We start from the raw sequence: 15,892 nt of genomic DNA on the forward strand, positions 1-15,892 counted from the left end.
TAGGGAAATACTGTGCACATTATCCCTGGAGGGAGTAGGGTTAAATTGTGCACATTGTCCCAGGATGGAGTAGGGTTATACTGTGCAGATTGTCCCTGGAGGGAGTAGGGTTATACTGTGCATATTGTCCCAGGAGGGAGTAGGGTTATACTGTGCACATATCCCAGGAGGGAATAGGGTTAAATTGTGCACATTGTCCCAGGAGGGAGTAGGGTTAAATTGTGCACATTGTCCCAGGATAGAGTAGGGTTATACTGTGCACATTATCCCAGGTAGGAGTAGGGTTAAATTGTGCACATTGTCCCAGGAGGGAGTGGGGTTATATTGTGCACATTATCCCAGGAGGGAGTTGGTATACTGTGCACATTATCCCAGGAGGGAGTAGGGTTAATTTGTGCACATTATCCCAGGAGGGAGTAGGGTTAAATTGTGCACATTGTCCCTGGAGGGAGTAAGGTTATACTGTGCATATTGTCCCAGGAGGGAGTAGGGTTATACTGTGTACACTATCCCAGGAGGGAGTCCGGTTATATTGTGCACATTGTCCCAGTAGGGAGTAGGATTAAATTGTGCACATTGTCCCAGGATAGAGTAGGGTTATCCTGTGCACATTATCCCAGAAGGGAGTAGGGTCAAATTGTGCACATTGTCCCAGTAGGGAGTTGGGTTATATTGTGCACATTATCCCAGGAGGGAATAGGGTTATATGGTGCACATTGTCCCAGGAGGGAGTAGGGTTATATTGTGCATATTATCCCAGGAGGGAGTTGGTATACTGTGCACATTATCCCAGGGGGGAGTGGGGTTATATGGTGCATATTCTTCCAGGAGGAAGTCGGGTTATATTGTGCATATTATCCCAGGAGGGAGTATGTATACTATGCACATTATCCCAGTAGGGAGTAGGGTTTATTTGTGCACATAATCCCAGGAGGGAATAGTGTTATATTGTGCACATTGTCCCAGGAGGGAGTAGGGTTATATTTTGCACATTGTCCCAGGAGGGAGTAGGGTTAGAATAGTGCACATTTTCCCAGGATAGAGTAGGGTTATACTGTGCACATTATCCCAGGAGGGAGTAGGGTTAAATTGTGCACATTGTCCCAGGATGGAGTAGGGTTATACTGTGCATATTGTCCCTGGAGGGAGTCGGGTTATACTGTGCATATTGTCCCTGGAGGGAGTAGGGTTATACTGTGAATATTTTCCCAGGAAGGAGTAGGGTTAAATTGTGCACATTGTCCCAGGAGGGAGTGGGGATATATTGTGCACATTATCCCAGGAGGGAGTTGGTTTACTGTGCACATTATCCCAGGAGGGAGTAGGGTTAATTTGTGCACATTATCCCAGGAGGGAGTAGGGTTAAATTGTGCACATTGTCCCAGGAGTGAGTAGGGTTTTACTGTGCACAATATTCGAGGAGGTAGTAGGTATACTGTGCACATTATCCCAGGAGGGAGTAGGGTTATATGGTGCACATTGTCCCAGAAGGGAGTAGGGTCATATTGTGCACATTATCCCAGGAGGGAATTGGTATACTGTGCCCATTATCACAGGAGGGAGTAGGGTTAATGTGCACATTATCCGTGGAGGGAGTAGGGTTAAATTGTGCACATTGTCCCTGGAGGGAATAAGGTTATACTGTGCATATTGTCCCAGGAGGGAGTAGGGTTATACTCTGCCCATTATCCCAGGAGAGAGTAGGGTTATAGTTTGCACATTGTCCCAGGAGGGAGTATGATTAAATTGTGCACATTGTCCCAGGATAGATTAGGGTTATACTGTGCACATTATCCCAGAAGGGAGTAGGGTTAAATTGTGCACATTGTCCCAGGAGGGAGTGTGTTATATTGTGCACATTTTCCCAGGAGGGAACAGGGTTATATGATGCACATTGTCCCAGGGGGGAGTAGGGTTATATTGTGCACATTATCCCAGGAGGGAGTTGGTAGACTGTGCACATTATCTCAGGAAGGAGTAGGGTTAATTTGTGCACATTATCCCAGGAGGGAGTAGAGTTATACTGTGCACATTATCCCACGAGGGAGTAGGGTAAAATTGTGCACATTGTCCCAGGATGGGGTAGGGTTATACTGTGCATATTGTCCCTGGAGGGAGTAGGGTTATACTGTGCATATTCTCCCAGGAGGGAGTAGGGTTATACTGTGCACATTATCCCAGGAGGGAGTAGGGTTAAATTGTGCACATTGTCCCAGGAGGGAGTAGGGTTAAATTGTTCACATTGTCCCAAGATAGAGTAGGGTTCTACTGTGCACATTATCCCAGGAAGGAGTTTGGTTAAATTGTGCACATTGTCCCAGGAGGGAGTGGGGTTATTTTGTGCACATTTTCCCAGGAGGGAGTTGGTATACTGTGCATATTATCCCAGGAGGAAGTAGGGTTAATTTGTGCACATTATCCCAGGAGGGAGTAGGGTAAAATTGTGCACATTGTCCCAGAAGTGAGTAGGGTTATACTGTGCACATTATTCCAGGAGGGAGTAGGGTTATATGGTGCACATTGTCCCAGAAGGGAGTAGGGTCATATTGTGCACATTATCCCAAGAGGGAGTTGGTATACTGTGCACATTATCCCAGGAGGGAGTAGGGTTAAATTGTGCACATTGTCCCAGGAGAGAGTAGGGTTATACTGTGCACATTATTTCAGGATGGAGTAAGTATACTGTGCACATTATCCCAGGAGGGAGTAAGGTTATGTGGTGCACATTGTCCCTGGAGGGAGTAGGGTTATATTGTGCACATTGTCCCAGGATAGATTAGGGTTATACTGTGCACGTTATCCCAGAAGGGAGTAGGGTTAAATTGTGCACATTGTCCCAGGAGGGAGTGGGGTTATATTGTGCACATTTTCCCAGGAGGGAACAGGGATATATGATGCACATTGTCCGAGGAGGGAGTAGGGTTATATTGTGCACATTATCCCAGGAGGGAGTTGGTAGACTGTGCACATTATCCCAGGAGGGAGTAGGGTTAATTTGTGCACATTATCCCAGAAGGGAGTAGGGGTATATTGTGCACATTATCCCAGGAGGGAGTAGGGTAATATTATGCACATTGTCCAAGGAGGGAGAAGGGTTAAATTGTGCACATTTTCCCAGGATAGAGTAGGGTTATACTGTGCACATTATCCCAGGAGGGAGTAGGGTTAAATTGTGCACATTGTCCCAGGATGGAGTAGGGTTATACGGTGCATATTGTCCCTGGAGGGAGTAGGGTTATACTGTGCATATTGTCCCAGGAGGGAGTAGGGTTATACTGTGCACATTATCCCAGGAGGGAGTAGGGTTACATTGTGCACATTGTCCCAGGAGGGAATAGGGTTAAATTGTGCACATTGTCCCTGGATAGAGTAGGGTTATACTGTGCACATTATCCCAGGAAGGAGTAGGGTTAAATTGTGCACATTGTCCCAGGAGGGACAGGGGTTATATTGTGCACATTATCCCAGGAGGGAGTTGGTATACTGTGCACATTGTCCCATGAGGGAGTAGGGTTATACTGTGCACATTATTCCAGGAGCGAGTAGGTATACTGCGCACATTATCTCAGGAGGGAGTATATATAGTACATATATATATATATATATATATATATATATATATATATATATATATATATATATATATATATATATATATATATATATATATATATATATATTCAAACTGCGTTTGTCCCCAGGGCCTCCCGGGTTCAAAACAAAAGAAGCCGCCACTCCAGTCAGGGTGTTTTTCAGAAATCCATCATTTTATTATTCGAACCTCTGCAGCATGTTATAAACTCAATCCTGTGTTCACACTTCTTCGAAAAACAGGCACCGACTCCGTGGGATTCCAAATCAAGGGACTTTATTAACAAGAAAAACGATCAGACGCGTTTCGGCGGACAGGTATGCCTTGCTCACTACATATATATATATGTATGCAAAAAAGGAAATAACTCTGGATAGTTCTCAATTGTAGGTGGAAAGCAGCTCCTATTAGAGCACTCTCAACACCAGCGACACTCTAGATCTGCTCACCTCAAATGTCTGTTTTTCTATCAAAGTCTTTAAGCATAGGATTAGCACAGTGCTATCCACGCCGAGATAGAAAGGACAAAGTCTTTTGTCATTTCTACAGCAAAGTCTTTAAGCATAGGACTAGCACAGTGCTGTCCTTGCCAAGCTGTAAATGACAAAAGCCATTTATCACTCCAGGCACAGTATTACCGCTTTGAATTGGTAAAATACCAACTCGAGCCAACCTGAAATGAATAAAAGCAACCCCTGACACAGTGTTTCGCTCTAATTAGAGCTCTTCAGAGAGGTATAGCTTTGTCCAGACACAAGGGAGAACCCAGTATAAGTCAAAACAAAACCCTTTCAGGCATAGAGTGACACATATGCTAAAGAATTGGTAACAATAGGTCACATAGACAGCTGTGCTTTCGAGCAGACACAAAAAATCATAACATAGAAATGTGAGGACTCACTGATGCTCATGCTCTTTATTTACAAACATGCCATCTGCCTAGATCTTTGGATGCACTGAGCGCATGATTCCATTGTCAGTGCAGTGCTTTCTGCCCTGGGCGTGGGAGGCCTGTGAGTAACAGGGTTAACCAGACACTCCTGTCCATTTCATTGGCCTCGGAATGAACACATGACTGCAATTTAAAGGTCAACATGGCCAATGACTGTGAGTTGGGGGGGGGGCTATGATTTAACAGCCTCCCCCCAATCAGTGAAACGGTAGGATATAATTTGATCTGAGTAATTCACGCTCAGGCACTGAAAGGCTCCCCTGTACCATGAATATGGGAAGAAATGACCTTTAAATCTCTTGTGTCGATAAGATTCGGCCTGCGATTCGTTGTAAGAGGGGTGGACCCGCCTCCCGTGAGGACCACAATGGCGGGTAGGCAGGTACTGTGCAAGACATCGCTGGTTTGAATGTGAAACCAACAGACATCACAAGCAATGTTGTGTTATTTATAAAGCGCTTTTCAGCTATTTTTTGTATAGCACTGCAGCTGTTTGAATTCTGGGTGTCATTCCCTCATGATCCAGGGGCTTCCATCACCCGGTTGTGCTTGGTTCGTGAAACATGGCTGGTCCCCAGTATTGCTAAAAAATGAAAGGCCTGATCCCAGATTTCAGTTAAAGGGGCATAATCTTGCATAATTTCGCCATTTTGCATTAAGAGAATTGGGAATTTCTTTGGCCATTTTGCCTGAGGGAGACTGCTTTCGGTAGAAAATGTCTGTCTGAAAGACAATTTCAATGCCTCCGGCTGGTACCATATGTGAAAATTGAACTTACACCGGATTCTCACAGCATATCAACCAGCAGTATTATACACATAACTTTGCTTCATTTTTGGGAACATGATGCATAGTTTGTGAAATCCATTTTTGCAAATGTTGAGCACCGCTACAAAATGGTTTGTGTTGTTCAATGTGAAGATTGAAATGCCTCTGATCTCTGTGTCCCAAGTGGATGTGTCTGCTGAAGGGCTTTTTAATGTTCACTGGGGGGGGGGGGGTGTCCATGGCTTGGCCTCAGCTGACCGGTCTCAATACGGCCATCACTATTCCAATATCTGTCCTCGATGACAGGAGGTCCTTGCTGGATCTCATCGGATCCATCCACGTCCACATGTCCCTCAAAGGAGTCCCACCTGCTTCTCGGAAGGCCATGCACTTAATGACATTGCAAGCCAGACCAGGCCTAATGGCTGAAACAGGAGCCCCCTTGCTGCCCAGAAACAGCTTTTCAATGCAGCCCGGGCCCCCAAGGCACTTATTGGAAACAGATCGTCTTTCGCTGTCATGCATTGCAATTCAGGCAGGCCGGGGTGACCTTGGACCGCGGAACCAGCGCGCCCCCAGCCCCCATCCCTTCCTCTCTTCTCAGGTTCCCATCGCCGCGCAGGACTTTCAGGTGAATCGGCAGAAAGATCTGCTTCCCTTCCGCAGGGACTATTGTGTTGCAAGAAGAGATCAGCACGTGAGCTGAGTGAGGTACAGGCTGATAATAGGACACCTGTGGCGCTCCCACGCGCACAGAAGCAGAAACCTGATCCTCCCGTGTCTCTCAAGGAGGATGCAGAAAAAGCCAAAGTGGCCTCTGAGGGGCGGGGCTTTGGCGGGTCGCTGCTCAACGCACTCATCTGCGCTCTCAGAAAGCAAGGCTGCACATTGTAGGGTGGTGCAGGGCGCTGGGGAGAAATGTAACAAATGTAACAAACAAATCCTTATGAAGGTCATTACGGACTCTGTCCCCAGTCCTGAACTTTTCACCTACAAACCATTGTTTTCAGGTGTTTTAGTCTGATTCGTTTAATGGAAGCAAATGAGGCCAACACCACGCAGGGTGCGTAAGGGTCTCACACTAGCCTGGAAGGAGTTGCTCACCCTAGTCTCATTAAGAGAGGTCTGAGTTCTCTAGTTTTCCAACAGTACAACTTTCCTTAACCTGCCCATGGACCGGTATTAAAGGAAAGCAGAGAAGATGAACTAGGAAGGTTAGAGATGTCTCTTAGCAGGCTGACAATAAAATCATTTGCATTGGATATATTTAAAACGAAAACCCCACGTTTGTGGTGGGCTGTTTTGCACTAGTGCAGAAATGCATGAACTCGCTGGTGAAAATAAGACATTTTAAACAACTGACCAGTGTAAGAATGACATGTTGCACTGGTCATTCATTCTGTTTAAAGGACCTTTGTACAGGAGATACTCATTCCAAATAAAGAGGTAAAATGTTACTGACGCTTGGGCAGAATTGAAATCTTTATTATTGGACGCGGTGCATTCCAGTGAGGTAACTTGTCACCTGTGATGTCCAGGGATGTTGGACCGTAGCCCTAGGGATGCAGAAGAGTGAAAGAAGTCACTGATGGGGGAGGTTAGAAATGTCATCCAACAGAGGGCCTCATTCATGAGGAAGTGGCGTACAGCAGCGCTTCAAGTCTTCCTGCTGCGCTGCCAAATGCCAATGCGAAAGGGCAGGAATGCACCGGATTTATAAAATATGGGGCATTCCAATCCTTTCTCCCTGCACTGGGGCACACTTTTCTGCCTGTTTTCGTGCAGGAAGAGGCACCTTCTTGCACAAAAAAAAAATACAGAGAGTAATTTTCATCTTTCTATGTGTGCGGCAGAATACAGCACGCGTGGAAACACAGAAAAACAAGGAGAAATACAAATATTTCTCCTTGTTAAACCTGCTCTGGGGAGGAGTGAAGCTAGGGCACTGGCACAGGTTTACGTGATTAAGTAAATCTGGGGCAGCATCAACATCCATGGGTGCTGCGTGGGAACACCCACTTCAACGCCTATGGAACGCCTCCTTGATGCAGAGTAAGGCTGCGCAGGGACTTGCGCTGCCTTCCGTTACTCCATATCTATGAGGCCATGCGTAGCCACGCAGAGTGGCTCGGCGTCACCTCATAGATATGATTGAGAGGCTTACGACGGTGATGCCGCAGCCGCTCATGCTTCTCATAAAGAAGCCCCTCAGTGTTTCACCAGGGTATTAATCATCAGTGGTGGTTTTTCTTCATAGGCCGACTGGCGTCGCCCCACCTGCTGGCACATCTGTAAACACAGAATAATAAATTGGTCATTACCATTTTATTATTCTGTGTGTCGCCATCCCGCTCTGCTGGAGTGTGAGGGGGGGCGGGGTAGATTTCTGCAGATTGTAGGATGTCTCCCAGGGCTCAGTGCGCATGTCAGATTGGCCGGCTATCTACAGCCGGCCTAGCAGACATGCGCACTTCAAACCCAGCATTCCCACAGCTGAGAAATAGCTGGGGGATTGCTGCCACAGACCTCCCAGCCTCAAAATGAGTGCAGTGTTAGCCTGCTTCAACCGATCCTGGACTTTCTCTCATGTGGAACACGGCATGAGAGCTGCTCTAGGATTGGTTGGATTCGTGCTGCACTCAGAAGGAAGTCCTTTTCTATCATTCTTGCTCTTTATGTCCCCCAGGTTCAGCTCGGGGAGTGGAGCACCAGACAGAGGGCCTGGCAGCCAGCAGCATTTATGGGGAGTGGGCCACCATTTATTAAGGTTGCCAGCAGCCACTGTCAATCATACAACTAAAAAATAATCCTAAACCCCAATTATCTGCGGAGGGCATTGGGCTCCCTGCTTCTCACCAGTGAGCCCCCAGTTGCTTCTGTGGATGGTATATCCATAAGGGGTTTGGTTTCCAACACATACCATGCTCCTTTTCCTAATGTTTGTTACCCAGACTGTCGCTATATAAGGTGAATGCGGGGTGTAACAATAATCAGATCTTACTCTCACTTCCCTGGTCATCCCTTGCCTACAGACCAACTTCAAACTACTTGATGTGACGACTATCTGATCACTAATGCTAAACTCACCCAGAACCGATCTAATCGACTCTACTAACACTGCTACACGTACACCCACATTGCCACCCTATTCATTCATGTGTGTTGGATAGTACATCACACTGCAATGCCTTACAAAAGTAACACAAAACTGATGCAAAGTGTTCGAAAATCTGGCCCTTACCTCAAACAACCTCTGCAAGATCCCTCGGAGTGCACCGGAGCAAGAAAATATGTGTAACTAACAGTGACTGCAGGCAGATCTCAGTGACTGAACATTTGGGAAATCCCAGCACACTCTTTCTCCCCCACATCCATCCAAGACATGCAAGTTCTCTCTTCATGGGGTTTCCTAGGGGGGTTCCCGGCACTCTTTTACTCAACTCTACAAGGTGATAAACTGTACACAAGTCTGAAAGTTTTTTGTCTGTCCTCTCAAGTCTGTGTCAAGCATCCACCACCCGTCATATCCAGAACGTACTTGATCTGTTCCCACCCCCAATGCTCTCCTGTCCTGCTGCTGCGAGAAGCACTGCAGTAGCAGGAGCAATAATCGACCTGACCGCCACAACAAATGGAAGATCACCTGGATTCTTCGTTCCCTCTTTCTGCACTCCCACCCTATCGCTGCAGTACTTCCAGTACCCCTCTGGATCCCATGCACAGACACTTCTCAAGGAGGTATAAGGCACCTGTCCTAAGGCGCCACCTAGTGGTGGTGCTTCATTATAACAAAATGCCTGAAAATGCTTCTTAACAACACCTGATGAGGGCTCCAGAAGTCAAAATGCTACCCTGCGGCGAGCACGGAAATACCTTTCACCATTCCGTCCACTTTTTAGAGGTCAGCAAGCTTTGTCAGCACTGACTTTGTCGAGGTGGAAACTATCTCCACATTGCAGCAGTAGTGAATGCTGCCTTTGTGCTCTGCTTTAGCACACAGGAGCCACTAATCTAGTCGTCAACAAATCTGCAAGCCCAGCTCAGTGCCTCACAGGAGGGGGCATTTTGAACCCATAGGCCTAGGGCTCAGGTAAGTGCACAGACTACTAATTGCCAAACTTAGGGGCATATCATCAAGGGGCGACAATAATATTATCACCGCTTTAGAGGCCGTTTTCTGGCAAAAAGCAGCTATAATATTATCGCATTATCATCAAGGACACGCTAGCGCGTGATTCCTTGACTTATCACCCGTTTTTCACACTCCACACCTCGCATCGATAATGAGATGCAAAGGAGGTGTGGCTGTGAGAACAACATGGAATAATATCGCGAAGGCACCTTTGTGATATTATCAAGGAGGGTTAGCGATATATAAAATCGCATTAAGTATGCCTTAACGCAGGAATTTAACTTCTGTTAAATTCCTGACTAAGGCATACCTAACATGGGGGGTGGATTAATCACAGGCCCTTTCAAGTAGGATATCGTCGTTTTCCACCATGGGAAACAGCGATATCCCCACTATCACTGGAATTTTTATCGCCTCGGGGATGCGTGTTGTTGATAACGTGCTAACCGGGCGATAAATTCCAGAGATAGCCGGAAATAAATATGCAATCGCTAAGCACGTCTTGCGATATTTATTGCCGGCCCTTGATAATATGCCCCGTGGTTTGCCAATTTTCTGCTTTCTGCAACATCCTACCTATACCTACATACATCGAGTATTTACAGTAATACAATTTTTATACTGTCGGGTTATCTGTCAGTGAATGATTGACAAGTAGGTCCTGGTGCCTTCTGGCGTTTCCGTCTACTAGAACAGGATTAGGAAAACCATCCGCAGTCTTTTGGTCTCGGGATAGATCAAATCCGGCCTGGTGAACTAGAGGGCTGATGAAACCAACTCAAGCCAGTGTTGGACTCTGTCTCTGCCATGCAGTTGCTAAATGTAATATTATTTATTGCTAGGCTGCTGTTGGTTTTAGTTTAGTTGGGCCTATATATGAGAAATGCAGTTTATAGATGTGAATATCGAAATTGTATTCTTTTTAAAATCTATTCGAGAAGCTTAATTTAAGTTTTAAATTAAGTACAAATCTTCTACTGGCCTTGTGCATTTAAATTCATTTTGTGATAGTTTTGGATTTGGAAACGTTCTATAATACTTTGTTCTTGGTAAACTGACGAGGAATATGCCAATGAAGAAACACCTCAGGTCTGTCTATTCTTGCCCCTGTGCTACAGGATAAATAGAGGGCAGAGATGCAGAGAGTCTGAAGCAGACTGAGGCCCACCTGCAGGTTCATCTAAGCTGTTCATTTCTCTGCCACGTTTTCATAAGGTTCTCTTTCGTCTCCAGAGGGGACTTTTGTTATCATTACATATACAGGTATAGAAAGAATGAAAACACAAGAGCACCCACCGTTCACCAGACTCACCGCCGAGCACTGCTCACAAGGCAGAAAGGCACAGATCTACTGCACATCCCAGGGGAATGTGCACTGGAGAGGGTCACCCCAGGATGTTGTATTTCCGGGTGAATGTGCTACTTCCAGGGCAGTGCAAACAAATACTGTACAGAAACCGACGCCCCCACATACTACGGTGACACTGTGAGTCTATTTCAATACATTTAAGCTGCACTTTAGGGCAGCACAGATGCAGAAGGTAATCTGAGCCCAACATCTGTCTCCACTGCTAACCAATCCTGTGGGTCCACCTCGCCTTCCAAGAACAGGCAGGACCTTGGCCAGCCCTTCCGTTGTCCACACAGCATAACGTGGAAGACACATCTTGACCAACGGAAGTACTTTTTGTTGAGTCTCTTGACAACAGCTCCAGATGTATTCTCAAGGACTCCCCAGTACCTGGCACTTCTACTCTGTGGCACGGGACTACGCTCCGTCGTCTGGTGCTAGTGAATGCGGGGCTCGTTCCTGGACCTCATCCTTCTCATGCTTACGGCGGTGATGGCAATACTGGAGTTTATGCTGGTCCTGGGGCTGGCAATGTAAGTTCTGAGATGTGGCTGTGGTGACAGCACGACTGACAGCACCAACAGTGATAGCCCATTACAGGAACGCATTCTCCTCGCTGACTGTCTCAATGCATTCAGCACTTTATTCCCTGCTTTATGTTCAAGCACTTCACCGCAGCAGAAGCCAGAAGGGTCACCTCAGATGAAATACAGATGTCCCCGACCGACCTGTGCTGGAGCTACTCTTCAGCAACGTCCAACACAAGTCTGAATATGTCATGCTCGCTCTGCTTCTAAAAATACCAGAACACAGACCTGACATCCTTTCCAACTCCAGGCCCGAACCAGAGGATGGCCAGGGCTACCAGTGAGGGGCAAAGCCCTGGAAATGGCCTGCGCCTCCCAACACTGCGCACACTGGTGCACCACGGTCTACAGTCACAGTCAGAGCTATGGACAAGAGTCTGTCTCTGAAGTAGGACAGGACGTGCTCTTCTACATCTCAAGAACGGGATACTGACGAGCTGAGGTGGGAGAAGCATGCACGCTGTCTCTACTACACCTTTCAAGGGTCTTTCCATGGTGGACTCAAGGGTCCCTCAAGCACGGGCAACAGAAATCATACGGAAAGCTCTGCGTAGATTGACTTCCAGCTTCATCAACATCAGTATGCATCTGGGATCTCCCAGGGGGGATGGGTACCACAGAGGCAACAGCTGTAGTCTCAGGATTGCTCTTCAGGACTCGAGAATTCAAACAACCACAGCGACTTGCATTTGCGCTCTCACATAAGTTAGGTTTCAGCCAAAGGGAATAGCTCGAAAATGCAAATACTCCTCACTTGAAAGATACCTCTAATCAGGACCAGTGCACAGAGCGAGCAGATGCAAGCTTCCTAAGAAGAGTTCCTTTCACTCTCCTTCCATTTACCATCCGATTATCCTTCCATCTATTCATCCATCCATCTGTCCATACTTTCACCTTTACAGATACCCACCCATTGCCCCATAGATCCATCTTTTCAACCATCCTCCCATCAATATGTTCATGTTTCAATCAATCTTTTGCCCATCCTTTTTTCTCTCTGCTTCATCTGTGCATTCTTCAACACTCCCATACATTCACACGTTCACCAGTCGATTCTCTCCCTCTTCCATCGAGTCATTCATTCGCCCTTTCATCCTACCTTTCTTTCATCTTTCACTTCACGTTTCCTTCTTCCTGTCACCCATTCTTTTTCCTTCCATTTTTTTTCACGTTCTATCTCCCTATCTATTTACTCCCATCCTTGCTTTTCTTTCATATCTTACTCTGTCATGCTCACTCATTGCTTTTTAATAATTCCTCTCTCTGCGTTTTATGCTATTTAACTTTTTCCTTTACGCGTTTCCATCCCTGTGCTTGCCAGCTGGCAGCTCACAACCCTCTATCATGGTATTTGGTAGCAGTGCTATTTATCCTCATTTTGTCTGCAAACCTGTAGACATAAGAGGCCCATAAACAAATAATTCATGTTTATGTGGACCCAGTTCACCAGCTTATGAGGCCCAGTGGAAGCCACCACTTAAGCTGCTAAAGGGAAAGGTTCCTTACCCCCTGCTTCACCCAGACGAAGTGGAGTTTTATTTCTGATAGCAGTTATTTGATTTGATGACAATAGAATTCAAAGTAGAAAATTCCAGATACTTTTTAGTTTTTTTAGGAATGCTCTCACAATTTTTTGATTTCAAACTGCCTTTTTTTAAATCCCAGGTTTCCCGAAGATAGCGATGATTTAGGGAGTTATTGGAGGTGAAGTCTGAGAACTTTGGTCACCCTTTGTAGCATTATAAGTAGGGGTGGGCAATAAACTCCGCTCCTCCGACAAAGTTCACAGAATTTGGCCCACTCCGCTTGGAGCATAGAGTTCTGGAAAAACTCCATCAACTGCCGCGTGGTGGAGTTTTTCGGCATGCACAGCTCGCCTACATTGAGTTGGTGAGCAGGAGCAAAAAAGCTGAGCGCTAGACCGCCTTCCAGCGAGATTTCTCAACGCAGGCGGTCGCAGCAAGTCACTACAGCTATCGTGGATAAAGCTGCTGCATGCGTTGAGGTAACTGCCACTCAAGCAGGGCCCTCTGGTGCACCGCATGGCCCAGTGCGCGCTGATTTTAGATTGCGGGACAAGCTCCTAGCACTAAAAATCACTGCGAACAAGCCACGCACCAAATTCCTCCACTCGTTGAACTCCCCAGAAACTTGTGGAGTTTTTAGGTAACTCTGGGAAACTCTTCGAGTTCCGCCCACCCCTAAATACAAGCCTTACCTCTCAAAGGTTCTCCAGATCTGTGTGGGCGAATCTCGTGGTCCTTGCCTTTCAGATCGCTGGAAGCTTCTATGGTCATTCCTTGTGGTTCTCGATACCTGAGAGAAGGTCCTAATATCTGGCATATGCTTATGTGTTCTGGTCTCCCATGAGATTCTTTCTAATCTCATGCTGCTCAACCCACTCTAAAGACCAAGCAAGGTCCCCATTCCCAGAGCTAATTGCTCACCCAGTAAAAACCAATAGCGCTGGTATAGCAGTTACCGGGTGTTCAATATGTGCACCATTCTGTGTTTTTGATCTATGAATAGAAAGTAACATCTTAGTGGGACTGCATTAGGGCTCGACTTGAAGTTCAGATTCGGAATGTTCAAAACATCAAAGTGTGCACTCCCCGTATTTCTGGCTGTTCCTGCCTATCTTCACGCCATTCATTTGTGTCCTCTACTTGCTCCCCCAAAGTTGCCAAGCATTTTCTTCTAGAGGGTAAGAGTAGTGTGCGTAATGCTTACATTGTAAAAAAGTAAGTCTGAGGGCCCGCGTCGGGAGGCCACTGCAGCTTGCTTTACCCATTGGCCATGCTAGTGATGCCAGTGACAATACTAACCATCACATTGCTACAAGTGGGACCCTACAGACTATCTTCCAATAAGCAATAAAAATGGCTTGAGTAGCAGGAGTTAGTTGAATTTACTGTACATTGAATTACTAAACAGCTGTTGTACTGCTGATCTCTAAATTACACAAACAGCACCACTGTGTGGCAACTCTCATAAGTGCTGGCGTTGACGAATAAGTGCCGGTGCAGAGCACCGGAAACCACTTGCTCAAATTAAGCACCGAGTGTGTCACTATTTTGTGGGACTCCTCCAACCATCCTGCAGCTGTGTTTTTTATCTATGGCTTTTTCTGTGGGGGTTGCGCCAAGTTCTTTAGTGTGCTAATACACTAGTATCTTCTGTGATCACTTTAGCCACACCTTTAGAATCGTGCTCTCAGTGACACGCCTATGTTGTTCATAATTCCTGACCCTCAGTATTACATCGGAAATGTCCACCACTTGCTCAGAGGGGAGGAGGTTTGTTTGGGTGCCATATTTCTTGATTCTGGCCGTAGCAATGGTCTCATGCCTTGCTGCTGATGCATTAATGACTGTGAGGAAGAAGAGGGTGGAGGTGACTTTGATGTGCTCATATTCTGGCAATCCTTGGTACCTTTAGGGATGGGTGAGCCAAGCAACGCCGGAGCCTGGCGGCTTGAGCTAACTGTCTGGCTCCGACGTTGTCCAGTGGGGACTGGTGAGCCCAAGCCGAGCCAAGCATCCCAGACACTGCACCTCTTGTTCCATAATACTGTTTTTATAGGACAAAAACTGCTAAGGCACAGGAAAGTTGGGCATAGTCATAAATGTTAGATGTCCACAGTTACTTGAGGTCAAAGATAGTGACACACATGCTTGTCTGGAGCCATGCTGCCCTCCCTATGCATCTCCTTAAGGACCTAACACAAACGCAGCCCTCTTCCTTCCTACCCACTAGCTCTTTTGGTCTAATCCGCATGTGTAGGCTGTCAATCCCAGGTTTTTTCTTTCCAATCTGATCTGGTACTTGTAGTGTAGGTTTTATAATGGGATTAACAGCACTACAAGTCACAGAATTCAAAGCAAAGACCTGGACTAGAAATAGAGTGAAGGGGTTAAAATCGAGTGCAGTGGTGTATAGTATAGTGGTACAGAGTAGAGTGGCACAGATTGCCGTAGCGTAGAGTGGAGTGGTACAAAGTGCAGTGGCACAGAGTGGAGTTGGACAGAGTGGAGTGGCGTAGTATGCAGTGGCACAGAGCAAATTGTTTCAGATTGGCGTAGGGTAGAGTGGTGCACAGTAGAGTGCAATGACATAGAATGCAGTGGCATAGAGTAGAGTGATGTGGAATGCAGTGGTACAGAGTAGATTAGAGATGCATAGAGTAGACTGGCATTAGATGCACTGGCATGGAGTGGTACAGAGTAGAGCGCACTGTCGTTGAGTGCAGTGACATACAGTGCAGTGATGCGGAGTAGAGTGGCATAGAGTGGAATGGCGTAGAGTGGAGTGGTGCAGGGTAGAGTGGAGCAATGAAGACTGGAGTGGTGTAGAGTGCTGTGACGAAGAGTGCAGGGGTGCATAACAGAGGTGGGTTAAAGTACATAGGAATAGAGTAGAGTGATGCAGAGTGGAGTAGAGAGGTGTAGAGTGAAGGGGCGTAGTGTGGAGTGGTGCAGAGTAGAGTGTAGTGGCATGGAGTGATGCAGAG

The sequence above is a fragment of the Lissotriton vulgaris genome, chromosome 6 (assembly GCF_964263255.1).
Source record: "Lissotriton vulgaris chromosome 6, aLisVul1.2, whole genome shotgun sequence".
NCBI lineage: Eukaryota > Metazoa > Chordata > Amphibia > Caudata > Salamandridae > Lissotriton > Lissotriton vulgaris.